Below are 15,107 nucleotides of genomic sequence, written 5' to 3' on the forward strand. Positions count from 1 at the left end.
ATGGGGATTCATGTCTATAAAGTAGTAACAGGATATCTTTTCCTGAAAGCCCTAAATCACAATGTTCAATTGCCCATCATTTTGGCTACAATCCTGAATACACTCACTAGATACACTAGTCTCATGAGATACAAAGAAACTTTGTTTCATACACGTACACATAAAATAGTCCAAAGTATATTGATAAGCATGAGATAAAGATCATCAAGTCTAATAGTCTTGCTCTTAAACCAACACACAATCTACACACAATATACATACTCAGAGGGAATGCGCATACTCATTTCTGAGATGGAAATTCATCACAAAGTAACATATCATTCAGGGTTCATATAATAGAGTGATTTTGGAAAATCATTCCTAGAACATGTCCATGACAAACTAATTCTGCACAAAGTCACTTTTCTAGGAAACAAATTCACACGATTGGTATCATAAAGTCAACTACAAAAGAAATGTAATCAAATCCAAAACGTTGTCACTTGATTTTCTCTATAGTAACAGCTTTCTGAAAACTTTAGCTAGGGAGTCATAATAAAACACAGAAGGGACTAACCACCTTCTAGTTTCTCTGATATCAGTGTGAGATCACATCTTGGCATATTCTATCACAACAAAGCAAACTATCACCAATGAGATATAAAATGAACATTGGCCATCATGCCTAATTAAATCAAGATATCGGTCAGACCTTGGAAAAGTAGTGTCTGTCAACTGGATGAGTAATAATAATAATAATAATAATAATAATAATAATAATAATAATAGTACTTTATTTATGCCCCGCCACCATCTCCCCAACGGGGACTCGGGGCGACTTACATGGGGCCATGCCCAGAACAATACAATATAACAGAATATAAAAAATGGATGAGTCCATTAATGCAAGGAGAAAATGATATACATTTTCTGCTGCTTATGAAAGGAATAGAAAGTATCTTCACGCATGCTTATATGGACCTCTGTGGTTCATGCAAGGTGAAATAGGATTCCATGAGCTATTTCTACATGAACGATCTCCTACCCTAAGGAACAATCTTCTCTACTTTAGAATCCTATTGGGTGGTTTCAAGCATCCATCAACAGAATGAGGAAGAATGTGACTTTCAAAATTTCTCCTTTTCCCTCTGCCATCTCCTGTAACCTGCAAATCTACTCCCAAAGATTTGGGAGCCCTACTGAGTCAGGCATAAAGGGAAGTGAATTGTTTAACATACCTCACAACCTCTGAGGATGCCTGCCATAGATGTGGGCGAAACGTCAGGAGAGAATGCTTCTGGAACATGGCCACACAGCCCGAAAGACATACAACAACCCTGTTTAACACTTCCTCACTCCCAATTCTGTTCACAGATACTTTCTCCAGATGGAAACCTCTCCAAATGGCCCTGCAATGGAACTGTTAACATCCATCTTGCATGAAAATGTTAGCAAAAGCCATCAAATATGTAAGGCGAAGTCATGGGGAAGAGGGAGCAAGCTTGTTTTTTGCTACCCTGGAGACTAGGACGCGGAACAATGGCTTTAAATTATAGGAAAGGAGATTCCACCTGAACATCAGGAAGAACTTCCTCACTGTGAGAGCTGTTTGGCAGTGGAACTCTCTCCCCCAGACTGTGGTGGAGGCTCATTCTTTGGAGGCTTTTAAGCAGAGACTGGATGGCCATCTGTCAGGGGTGCTTTGAATGCGATTTCCTGCTTCTTGGCAGGTGGTTGGAGTGGATGGTCCATGAGGTCTCTTTCAACTCTTTGATTCTATGATTCTATATACACTAAGAATTGGAAAGGTCTTCACTGTTATTTGTTTCCTATGTGTGAAAAATTGTTTTCTTGAAGGAATGTGTCAAGAAGAAGAGTTCAATGGTGAAAAATGTCTGTGGTACTTGCATATCCTGTACATTGTACGGGGAAATTATTCTACCCAGAAATACATGTGAGGTTTTTTCTGACATGAAATTTGTGAGTTTTGCACAAAAAAACCCTACTGTTCCCAGACAGCTATTTGTATTTTTGTGTCCCTGTGAATGATATTTGATATCATTCGACCCACCTCGAAGCTTAAGATCATCAGATGAGGCCCTGCTCGCGGTCCCGTCAGCCTCACAGGTGCGGCTGGCGGGGACGAGAGACAGGGCCTTTTCAGTAGTAGCTCCCCACCTATGGAACACCCTCCCCATTGAAGTCAGGCAGGCTCCCTCCCTCCTATCCTTCCGTAGGTAGGTTAAAACTTGGTTGTGGGGCCAGGCCTTCGAATAAGAATCAGCAGCATTAATTACTATTATGTACGCTGGAACTCAATTGACAGACCCAGTCTTTTAAACTTGAACACGCCTATCTGTATTTTATAATGCGTTTTATGTAAGTTAATTTTTTAACTGATTTATAGTGTATTGTACAGGTTTTATATGTGTGTTTTATTGTAAGCCGCCCTGAGTCCCCTGTTGGGTGAGAAGGATGGGATATAAATATTGTAATAAATAAATAAATAAATAAATATGCATAAAACAACAGTATTTCATGTCAAAAAATTTTTTAGGAAATAATCTTGTACAAAAACCACAATCTTGCCCAAAAATATAACCCAATGGTTTTGTTGTGCAAAAATGATGTTTTATATGCAAGGTTTTTGTTGTGCAAGATTGTTGGGCTTTTTGCATAGAAAAAGGCAATCTTACACAAACACACACACACACATCTTTGGAAACAGTGGGTTATTTGGGATTTGTTTATTTTTTTTAGCCTGCGATTCTTGTGCAAAAATGCATGTGTTTTTCTGTGCAGAATAATTTCCTGAAACATTCAGGAACAAGTGAAAACCAGACAAAAAACTGCATTTGTGTTTTTTTCCAAAGCAGAGAGAGCACACAAAATTATTCATAGTTTTTTTTCCAGGACCAAATAGTCAAATATTAATGTATCTACCTTCTTTACAATATGGGCTACCCACCTTTACAGAATGTACTTTGAAAGGAACTACATTTGTGACTGAATGTTATTTATCCATGTTTGGGCTGCGCCTGCTCAGCTCATTGGTGGTGGTTTTCAGTACTGGGGGAAATGGCTCCAGGATTCTTGAGGTTCTCCTCTTCCTCATGTAGTTTTCTTGAACTCCAGACTAAAGCCTTCCCCAATGGTACAATAGAAATAATTAACCTCAAATCTCTGTTAATTTAAACTCAATTGCCATGCCAACTTTGCTAGCTCTTCTTGGTCTGTCATCCAATAGAATGTGTACTCCTGTGGAAAAAGCTGGTATTTACCATGCCGATGAAATTATTATTATTATTATTATCATTATCATTTGCCATATTTATACCCTACCTTTCTCACCCCGATGGGGACTCAGAGCAGCTCACATATATATAGGCAATAATTCAATGCCATACAAACATACATTCAGCAAATAAACATATACATTAAAACCAACCATTGAAAGCATATCAAATATTAAAACCAATTAATTTAAACCATGTAGTCCAGTATCATAGTCCGAGGCCATTGCAGTTGTCATTTTACTACTCAGTATACACTTATTGCACTAAAAATTTCTATCCAAAAGCTTGGTTCCACAACCATGTTTTTAGTCTTTTTTTTTCAAGATCAGAAGAGATGGGGCTGATCTAATTTCACTAGAGAGGGAGTTCCAAAGCTGAGGAGTCACCACGGAGAAGGCCCTGTCTCTCATCCCCGCCAACCGTACCTGTGAAGGAGGCAGAACAAGAACAGGGCCTCCCCAGAAGATCTTAGTCTCCGAGATGGTTCATAGAGGGAGATGCACTCGGACAGGTAATCTGGGTAAATTAGTACCCAGATTCTACTCTGACTGCATAGTAAATGCTAAAGAGTGTCCAAACCAATGAAATATAAACAACTTTAAATAAGAATGCAAAATTTGGGCATGCTCATTACAAGAGAAAGCTATGGGGAGTGTCAGTGGGTCCTGGGTATCAGAGGAAGGGAGACTCCTGAGTTTGGGCAAATCACTAACATTTTAAGCCACTTACTCTAAATAGAATTCAAAGTGGCTCACACTGAAATACGGGGAGATGTTGGAGTTACTGAATGTTAAGGCTTCCACAGCTGGCTGTGTTTAAATCCAGGAGCCAGGAAGCAGCTTACTCTCAAGACCCCAGGTTGTACTTCAGGTCCATTTTTCACTGTAGCTTCCAGACAGGCATGATGCAGAGCAAACACATTCCTAGAATTCTGACTCCGTGTCTGCATAGAAGGCAGAATGTTTTCCAACTGGAAGGCCTGACAGCAGTCCTCAGATTGGTGTTGAAAAATCTGTCTGCAGCATGTATTGCTTCTTTTGCCACACAGTGTTGCTGTCTTGTTAGCTCCTTATCTATGTAAGCTGCTTTATCCAGACATCTGGGTTAAAAAAAGGCTTCTTCAAACTAAGAAGAGAAATAGCCTTAAAAACAGAATTTTGATAAAGGAAATCAGTGAATGCCAAAGCATCCATGTCCACAGAAGGACATATACATATAAGATAACTGGTAAGAAAAAGTGAAAGAAATCCCCACATAGATTTATACATAGACTTTATGCTTGTGCTCAAGGACAGAATAACATAAGACACACAGAGACATTAATACTGAACTGTGGGCAGAGCTGGTCCAACAATGAAGCGAATTAAGTGGTCGCTTCGGGCGCAAAACATACGGGGGCGCAGTCGAGACTGCTTTTTCTCTTGATTTGTAAAACATGATGTTTTGGTGCTTAATTTGTTAAATCTTAGTGTAATTTGATGTTTAGTAGGCTTTTCCTTAATCCCTCCTTATTATCCACCATTTTCGCTTATCCAACGCTTTTATTTTTCAGTAATTGGGGTTTTTTTTGGGGGGGGGGCAAAATTCTGTTCGCCTACACTTGAAAAATACCTAGGGCCAGCTCTAACTGTGGTGCTTCTGTTTCATCTTGTGGTAGAATTTGGCACATAGAGAACATTTTCAGAAGAAGCTAGAAGATGAAGGCTGTATATTCCAGAGGTGATCCTTATTCATCTAATGTGAATGTTGAAGATGATGAAGAAATCAAACTCTAAGGAGGAAAAAAGCATAAGCTTGCCATAGACTGTAGCTATGGGATATTGACCTTCAGGAACAAGGAGACCATACAGCCATATAACCCAGAATATCAAGGCAGATAATCCACAATATCTGCTTTGAACTGGGTTATCTGAGTCCACATTGCCACAGTTCAATGTGGAATTTTATACAGCTGTGTGGAAGAGGCCTTTATCTTTTGGAGCCCAGCTGTTTGTCAAAATGTTTCTTTGACCTTCACTTTGGGTAGTTTTCAGATGACTTGGCCAGAACACAAAATGATCACCTGAGGTCCTCCTCCAGGTATCCCCACTAAGTGAACCCAGTCAACAACAGCACAAGCTTTCATAGTGATGCACTATCATCTATGGAATGCCCTTCTCACTGAGACCAACATTAAACATTAGTGCCAGCATTTACTCTCTCAGTCATTTCCAGAACTGCTCTAATGGGTTTAACTGTTTGCAGTTTTAACTTGGCAGTGGTTTTAATTTGGTTTTATACACTATTTGGTTTTAAATTTTGCTATTTATTTATTTATTTATGCTGGATTTATCTAGAGTTTTAATATTGTGGTGTCTCATCATTGTTTAGTTGTTGCATCTTTTTAAAATGGATGGTATACTGCAGAGGATTCTGGTTGTGGATGTACATAAACCTCTGGGAATCTGTATCTGTAAGTTGGAATTTTTCCCATACCTGAAAATATAAACTTTGGGATTTGAGAAAATCATTGGTTTTATGATTTGGTTTTCTTTCTTTCTCTTTCTATAGACATATATGAAGTGAAAAATGGCATAACTTCAGAAATCTCAAATATTAAGGGAAATTGATAATTTCAAAAAAAATCCATTTCTATTTTAGTTTTGTACTTTTCCAAAATTGGTAATGCAGTTCTTCAATCACAAAAATTGCAGTAGAAGTGTGTACAAAAATGCATGTACTAGGAAAAACTGCATACAAAATAGCATATATTTGTTAAACATATGCCAAAAATATGTTCATTAGCAGAAATGAATATGAAAGCATGTAAGAAATTTGCAAACCAACATTGAAAGGAGCATACTTTTGCTTCAAAAATTGCAATCAAAAGATTGGCCTATCCCTAGCATAGTAGAGGCTATGTTTCTGTGTGTATCCTAATACCGCAAATGGAAATATAAAGTCTCCTCAATTATGTTGTTGGAATATATAATAAATGCCATCATGCTCATACACTTATCCAGATTTTAATCCCTTTCCCTCAAAATATCACAATCATTATGCCTCCCAGTACACTAGAGATGGAACTATATCCATTATTACAGTCAGTCAGCCATGGCCTATTGCTTAATTTAATAACAGATTATGCCGGACAGTATTTAATAGTAATTAATACCCCAATAATACAAAAGTATTCAGAATGGAACTTAATTGTAATGCTTATGAGAGCTGAAGTAATTGCAGAGGAATTTCAATGATAAGTTGTGGACGTCTATGTTCTTTACTAAACTGGCAGCCGGTGCTAAAAAAAAAAAAACTAGAGTAATTAAAGAAGTCACTGAAATCCTAAGACAGACAGACATAATTTAGAAACTACAGATCAAGGCTTGTAAACTTAATGGGCACAGGAAGCTTCAAATCTCTAAAGCAATAAATGCAAAGAGATGTATAAGCACACAGGCCAGGCATTCATTCTCTACACCAAGACAGCTTCAAATCTCCAGTGGTTTTTTTTGCAATTTTTATCAGTTCTGGCTAAAATAGCTAATCGCAAGTGATGACAGGAACTGTAATCTGACAAGTGTCTAGAAGGCCACAGGTTACCCATCTGCATCCCACCTGAACCTGTGCATCAGGTCCATTGATTGGAAAAGTAAAATGTTCTCAGAGAGCAACATCCTGGTGGTATCAGTAAACATAACAGATAAAGCATCTACCACAATTGATCCAAGCATATTATTCAAATTATCCAAAGACTGAGAGAGTATTTTCTAAGCTTTCCATTCAATAGAGCAAAATCCCAACCTTTCCCATCTCTGTTAAAAATGGCTTTTGGCAAGCACTTGTTTTAGTTCATGAAAACCTTCTGGAAATTCTCTCTTTGAAAAACTATTAGAGATGCAAGAATTCAGCTCCCTCTTGCATCAGCTATCTTATGAAGAACTCAGATCTGATTAGATAGTCATGTCATATTTTATCATGCTGTCAAAATGTTAAATGGGTTTATTTCTCCCAATCTTAACATGAACAGTGATCGCTGGTGGCTATGATAGCTGGTGTCTAGATCCAAGGAAGTCATGCTACCCCTTTATTCTGCCTTGGTCAGACCACACCTGGAATACTGTGTCCAATTCTGGGCAGCGCAGTTGAAGGGAGATGTTGACAAGTTGGAAAGTGTCCAGAGGAGGATGACTAAAATGATCAAGGGTCTGGAGAACAAGCCCTATGAAGAGTGGCTTAAAGAGCTGGGCATGTTTAGCCTGCAGAAGACAAGGCTGAGAGGAGACATGATAGCCATGTATAAATATGTGAGGGGAAGTCATAGGGAGGAGGGAGCAAGCTTGTTTTCTGCTGCCCTGGAGACTAGGATGTGGAACAGTGGCTTCAAACTACAGGAAAGGAGATTCTACCTGAACATTAGGAAGAACTTCCTCACTGTGAGAGCTGCTCAGCACTGGAACTCTCTGCCCCGGAGTGTGGTGGGGGCTCCTTCTTTGGAGGCTTTTAAGCAGAAGCTGGATGGGTTGCTCTGAATGCGATTTCCTGCTTCTTGGCAGGGGGTTGGACTGGATGGCCCATGTGGTCTCTTCCAACTTCTATGATTTTATGATTCTACGATTCTATGATTCTATGATATCAGTTGAGCAATGAGTCTACTGGAACCTGAAAGGAGCTATCCAAGGTACTGAATTTGGGGGGGGGGGTAGGATTCAGCACCTTGGATCATGCCATAAAGCAGTGGTTCTAAACCTGTGGGTCTCCGGGTGTTTTAGCCATTAAATCCAAGAAATCCCAGCCAGTTTTACCAGCGGTTAGGATTTCTGGGAGTTGAAGGCCAAAACATCTGGGGATGCACAGGCAGAGAACCACTGCCTTAAAGGCTTTAAAACCTGGAGAAGATGCAAGCCTCCATGGATAGCAGACCTACCAACTTCCATTGCACAAGTTATTCAAGAAGGGGGAAAAACAAGGAAAGGTAGTCCACAAAGAGATTTTGCAATTGCAGTATGTTTTCTTTAATCAGAACATAGGAATATATGACTAACAATTTATCAGACAGACAGGTGCAAAAGCAGGCAGGAGAAGAGTGGTAGGACAGTGAACTTTTGCTGACTCTATCAAACAAAGCCAAGAATGTGACCGAGTCAGTATAGCTTTCAGCCAGGTATTTAGCTAGAACAGAAAAACCACATCTAACTCTCGCAGAGAAGGTTCTAAATACACAAACAAAAGATCTTAGACTCCCAATAATGCACCTCATACTTTCAGCTTCTGTGTTTATAAAAGGAAACACTCAGATGTAGCCAGGAATACTGTGAATCACATATTATCTTCCAAAACGGGAAGGATCCCCCCCACCCTCACCCCTCAAAAAGACTGGTTCAGACAGATCTGACAAGAGTAAAGGCCTTCAGTAGTAGAAATAAAGAGAGAAAAGGTTTACTTTGCTAAATCCTAAAGATACGGCCGAGGGTTCAGGAGAAGGACAGGTGTGCACAATTCTCATACTTGCCTTTTTTTAAAAAGCGTAGACGATCAGCTGTATGAGATATCCCAATAATTTTCAAGAATCAGCAGCTACAAATTTAAAGTCAGCACATTCTTTCATGCTAATCAAAGGCGGGAAAAATCCCTAGGCATCACTGCTGTTTGAGCAGAAGATACCTGTGAAGGAGATTATACTATTGTAAAGTCAGTATTGTGCTGTTTAAATCCCAATAGATGAAATTTTTATAATTGGGGAGTAATTGGTTATAAATAACCTGTTACTCTATTTTCTAATAACTATAAAATAAAAAATAAGCACTTTATAGGGAGTATCATGTTGATGACATTTCCATATATAAGTGCTGCTTTTTTATCATGTCAGAAATAACTTGAGAATATACTGCAAGTCGTTTCTGGTGTGAGAGATTTGGCCATCTACAGAGACATTGCCCAGGGTACGTTACCATCCTGCTGGGAGGCTTCTCTCATGCCCTCGAAAGCTAGAGCCGACAGACGGGAGCTCATCCCGTCTTGTGGATTTGAACCGGCAACCTTCAGGTCAGGAACACAACCTTCAGGTCAGCAGTTCAGCCACCACAAGGGTTTAACCAATAAGAGGGATGACAGAAAAAAGAAAAGCAAGGACCTGTATTTCTGGCTGTGGCTTTGTTTTTAACCAACCTATGATCCATGAGGCAAAGGGGTTTTTGACATGAAAAATGCTGCCTGTGACTAAAATATAACCTAGAATCCATGGAAGTTTACACTTCCTGGTACAAGAGAAGGGGGGGGGGGGAGCCCATGTGCTGTATTAGGTATTTTTTTTTAAAAAAAAATCTCTGCCAAAGTCTCCCAGCTTGAGTTATTAATTACACCTTCTATTCTCTTACAGCAGCTCTTAACTTTAAAAGATTAAATGACTTGATTAGCAGTGTTTAGCTTTTCCTAGGTGGTTTATTGAATGTCACATTTAACATTCTGGCACCTCACAGATGAAGCTCAAAATCTCGCAGCCTGGAAGAAATATGACTATTTTTTCCCAGAGACCAACAGAAGGGCAATTTGTTACATATTCATTAACTCATCATATTGGACATTTCTATTTATATTCCAGAAAATTGACATGTTCTTTGCCGCAATGCATATCATTTATAATATTGGTATTGAGCTGCTTTGCAAGAATTTCTATTTAAAAAAACACACCTTTTTTCTAGGAAATATGAATTTGACTAGAGTTCAAAACGCTATTGTGGTATGTAGTCTTCTGGTGCATAATTTTACTTTCTTCAACAAACCTAATTCTCAAAGAAAAAGATTTCCAAGCAACTTTTTTAAAATTCTGTCAAATGGAAAACTGTAGCTTTCATCCACACTAACAACTCAAACTAAATCCTATTATTCTGTCCCACTGTGTCAGGGATTCCTCTTCTTCAGAAGAGGAAGGGGAGCAGGAAAGTGTTCATGAATCTGAGGGTGAGTTGGAGTCTGAGGGGGAGACTTTGCTAGTACCCTCATTCCAGGAGAGGGGAAAGGAATCAGAGCAGAGATGGTGTTCAGCTAGATTAGCTGCCAGAAATGCAGCTGAGTAATTAGGAACTGCCCTAGCAGCTGTGTGGGGACCCAGGGCTATAAAAGCAGAAGCAGGTGCAGCCAGCTCTTGCTGGTAACAAAATGACTCTAATGCCTTCACTCTCTGTGTGCCTGCTCCAAGTCTGCATCTGGATTTATGCCTGTTTCTTTGTCTGAAGTAAGACTTCCTGGCTTTCTTTTGCATTATTTCACTGAGTGTACTGTATTTTATATTTTGCTGAAGTAAAGCAGTTTTCATTTACTTACCACAGTGTCTTAAGGCTATTCTTGAAAGACAAAACAGGACACACTGATATAAGCAGATCAATTGTTGTATAGTGAGCCCACTCACTATGTTAATCCCAGCATGTAAAACCCACTAAATCAATGGATTTATTCTGGCTCCCTCAAAAGGGAACAGCCACTGAGAAGACTTTCTCCTGTGAACTCACCAAGCAAGGCTCTGATGATGATGGGCCCAAGAGAAAGCTTTTCCCAATAGACCTTAGTACAGTGGTTTTCAACCTGGGGTCCCCAGATGTTTTTGGCCATCAACACCCAGAAATCCTAACAGCTGGTAAACTGGCTGGGATTTCTGGGAGGTGTAGGTCAAAAACATCTGGGGACCCCAGGTTGAGAACTACTGTCTTAAGAATTAGGCAGGTTGGTATGGGGAGAGTCTTTCATATAGATGGCACTGTCAGTATTTCTAGCACTTGGCTCATAGGCTTGATTTACTCATGAGAAATGCTTAGCTAGGAAGATTGGAGATGTTCACATAGACAAAACTATATTGAACCCATTCGCCATAAAAGCTACTACACAAATCTAGAAAGGGACGGTCTAGCAATGTGTCAAAATATGATGCAACAGATTGTAGAAACAGACTGCTGAAAATGATGATGGGTAGAAAATGATTGGCTGTGAATAGTTGTCTGCCAACCTGTAAGGTGGCATAGCACTGTCTGATTTAGTAGATGGCCTATCAAGTGGCAGACATTCTTAAGATTACTAACCTACCATTTTGATCTTTTCTATCACGCTTTTGTTAATGATGTTGCATTCAGGAAAAGACTTTGGGGCAGTTAGCCAAGATCTCACTTGAAGGTCCTCAAATACAAAAGGAGAGCCAGGCTATATTTTGAAGAGGTATAAAATACATTGCTAACAAGACAAAAATGCAGAATGATATATGAAGCATCGGCAGCATCTAAAGAGCTTCTGTCACATATTGGTGCCTATCCAGTATTAATAATGTCATTTTTTCAGGTGGATTCATGAGTTAATTGGCATGTAAACATGGATAGCTACAAGGTAGAAGTAGCAATGGTACCTGGTTAATACTAGAGATGTGCACGGAAAATTTCCTTCATTTCCTTTGTGCTATCGTTTCATTTGACTGTTTGTCTACACAAAACGAAATATGACATTTTTGTAGTAAATGAGAGATGACACAAAAATGAAAACCGCACAATCATAGTGCTTGCTTTTGTTTTCCTTTAGTTTCTGCCCCGTAACAATAAGCAGGTGCTGACAAAGAGCTGCTTTCCCATTACAGCTGATGTGTACCAATGGGTGATATATATATATATATATATATATATATATATATATATATATATAACGCTAGCTAGTAGCTACTCTGGGAATCTAACGCTGAGCCTGGGAAAGGAAAGTCTACGCATTACATCTGATGTGTGTGGAAATGGGTGTAAATAATAATAATACTAATATTAATAACAATAGTACTCTGGGGAAGATCCAAATGTTATAAAAGTTGGTGGGCTAAAAGGGATCGAAATGCCCTCCGTGTGTGGCGATTTTCCGAGGGGGGATGAGCCTCGGAAGCCTTCCCATTGCATGGCATGAAAATGTTCATGTTTTTCATCAGTTAGATGAAAATTCGTGTCGTATAGGTGGCCCATTTTTGTTAGCGGGAACCAAATACGAAAATGAGATGGCATGAATGAAACTACACAAAACAAACAGCAATTCCATACAAAAACACAACACTAGTTAATACTACTACTACTGATGATGATGATGATGATAATGATGATGATGATGATAGGTTCCATTAGTAGTGCTGTGGTAGCATTAGATGACAATAGAGCAATTACAAAAAGTAACACTACTTTGAACATGCTACATTATATGATGGTACCTTACTTATTTCTAGATGATTGGATAGAATCTGAATCACTGATGGTCCAAAATTCCAATCAATAACATCTGGTAGACTTGTGAAGCCACTGATAATATTCTAACTCATTTATATACTGATTGCTTTCCGATAATGATATGCAAGCAGTTTATAAGCTACCACCAAAAATAAATTAAAATGCATATACAAATGTTTCAATGCTATTTTAAATACAGTTAATTAATCTATGCAATTAAAAACTATTTCAGAAATCCATTGAAAGATAGAAACTAAAAGCCAACAATACAACTGATCATTACAAGTCTATTGCAAACCTTTCTTGAAAACTTTTCTATTCCTTGAAAACTTTTCTGTTCCAACAGATTGTATTTGTTGGTGGAAGAAAAGCAAGGAGAGAGACCTTAAGGATGGATTTTCAAAGTCTGGGAGAAGCCACCCAAATGATATAGAGGTGAAACAGGAATAGGTCAGAACATATCTGTACATCCAAGCAAGAATTGAGCTGTAGGAAAACACAGTCCCCAAAACATGCCCCAAAGGACATATCACTGGCACAGCTGATTACATGCATATGAGAGTATGATCACATATCAAAAGACATGCCTCTGACAAATGCCAAGAAATAAACTATGGGTGAAGACAACTGAGAATCCGTTTTATAAAAAGGTACTTGCTGAATTTCCTTTGCATATGGATTATATATAAAACTAGCTGTGCCCGGCCACGTGTTGCTGTGGCGAAGTCTGGTGGTATGGGAAATAAAGTATTGAGGAATTGGTGGTAGTTAAGGTAAAGGGTAAAGGTTTTCCCCTGACATTAAGTTCAGTCATGTCTGACTCTGGGGGTTGGTGGTCATCTCCATTTCTAAGCCGAAGAGCTGGCATTGTCCGTAGACACCTCCGAGGTCATGTGGCCGGCATGATTGCATGGAGCGCTGTTACCTTCCTGCCGGAGCAGTACCTATTCATGTACTCTAATTTGCATGTTTTTGAACTTTAGGGTTGGCAGAAGCTGGGGTTAACAGTGGGGGCTCTCTCTGCTCCCCCAATTCAAACCTGTGATCTTTCGGTCCAGAAGTTCAGCAGCTCAGTGCTTTAACACGCTACGCCTCTGATAATCTGGATTTTATAGGCAGTGTGGATGAGGCCTAAGTGAGGCCTAACTCTGCCTGTCCCCTGGGCTGAGTGGGTTGCTAGGAGACCAAGTGGGCGGAGCTTAGCCTATTAACTGGCAGCAATTGGATAAAAACAATTATTCCTCTCCCTCTAATTAGGACTTTATTTTTTTTTCTTTTTGTTGTATCAACCTGGAGGCATGGATGATGGGTTGTGTTGTCAAATTTCGAGGTTGGAGGGCCTTTAGTTTTGTTGTATTGTTGGTCGCCAGGATTCCATCACTCTTTTATATATATAGATGTGTGGTGTGTCATGTGATAATATCCATAGGCACAAGTATGCAAAGGTATGGTGTATTTTCCTTTTTGATAAGGGCCTCAGATATAAAGTTTGAGGCCATTCAAGAATGCTATAGTCATATAACTGCTCTATTTCTTGGGGAAGGGCTCATTGCTGACTTTGATTTCTCACACACCACTCATTTCAATCTTCTGTGTATGTGTGTGTGTATATATATACACACATACAGATACACATACATCTTAGTATGTGCCATACTGTACATACCTTTGGAGAAAGAGAGAGAATGAAGGCATAACACCTTCACATAGCTAGAATATGTTCACCAGTGTGAAGAATTAGCACTGAAGTAGAGACTGTAGAAACCTCCTCCTCCGTTTGTTTTCTAGCTTATCACCAAGCTGCTTTTAAATAGCTATCAGTTCTAACATTTGCATTCCTCTTACTCCTTAATGGGGGGATGGAGCTATCATAATTACACTACATTCTTCTAGGTTCGATAACGAGCTATTATTTTGCTAATGGAATATTCAAGTAGTCTACAGTAATTTATCAAATAGTCCCAAATCCCATTTTCTCTGTGTGAATCTTTTTGTTCACAGGTAAATTGATGTGTGGGGGTTATCAGGGCTTTTTTGTAATTCAAATTAACCATCCACCGCCTCTTCTGGAAAAAAAAATGATATTGAAGCAGAGAGTGCTATTTAGAATGTCTAGAATTAGAACATTCAGGCATTCTATAAGTAGTAATTTCTGTGTTTTAATTTGTCCAGGGTTTTTTCTTTTGTCGCCAGTATTCAGTTTCTTAAATTGACCTCAGCTTAAGTGAAGCACAATGCAAATGTCTTTTTGAAGTACCTGTATTGCTCTTTCCAGGAAGGGGTTTATTTAGCCGTTGTAGAGCAGATTATTTCTGCTGGGTGATACTATAAATCCATGTTTTCTAGTGTTAAGCAGATAATTTTGGAGAACAGAAACATTGCTTTTTCAGAACTTATATTGTACATCTAACATTTATTCACCTAACATTCTCTCTATAATTTCTTCTCAGTCACTACATCTTGGTGGCACTTGAGAAGATACTACATGAGGAAAAATACCCTGATGATCTCAAACTGTTTGTTGGCCATTCTTCTTGGAAGGCAACCTTGGTTTACCAGATAGTTTCACTGGTAGATGATTTCTCTTTAGATTAATGGCCTTATCACATTGGCCACC

Source organism: Anolis carolinensis, chromosome 4 (assembly GCF_035594765.1).
Source record: "Anolis carolinensis isolate JA03-04 chromosome 4, rAnoCar3.1.pri, whole genome shotgun sequence".
In the NCBI taxonomy this organism is placed as follows: Eukaryota; Metazoa; Chordata; class Lepidosauria; order Squamata; family Dactyloidae; genus Anolis; species Anolis carolinensis.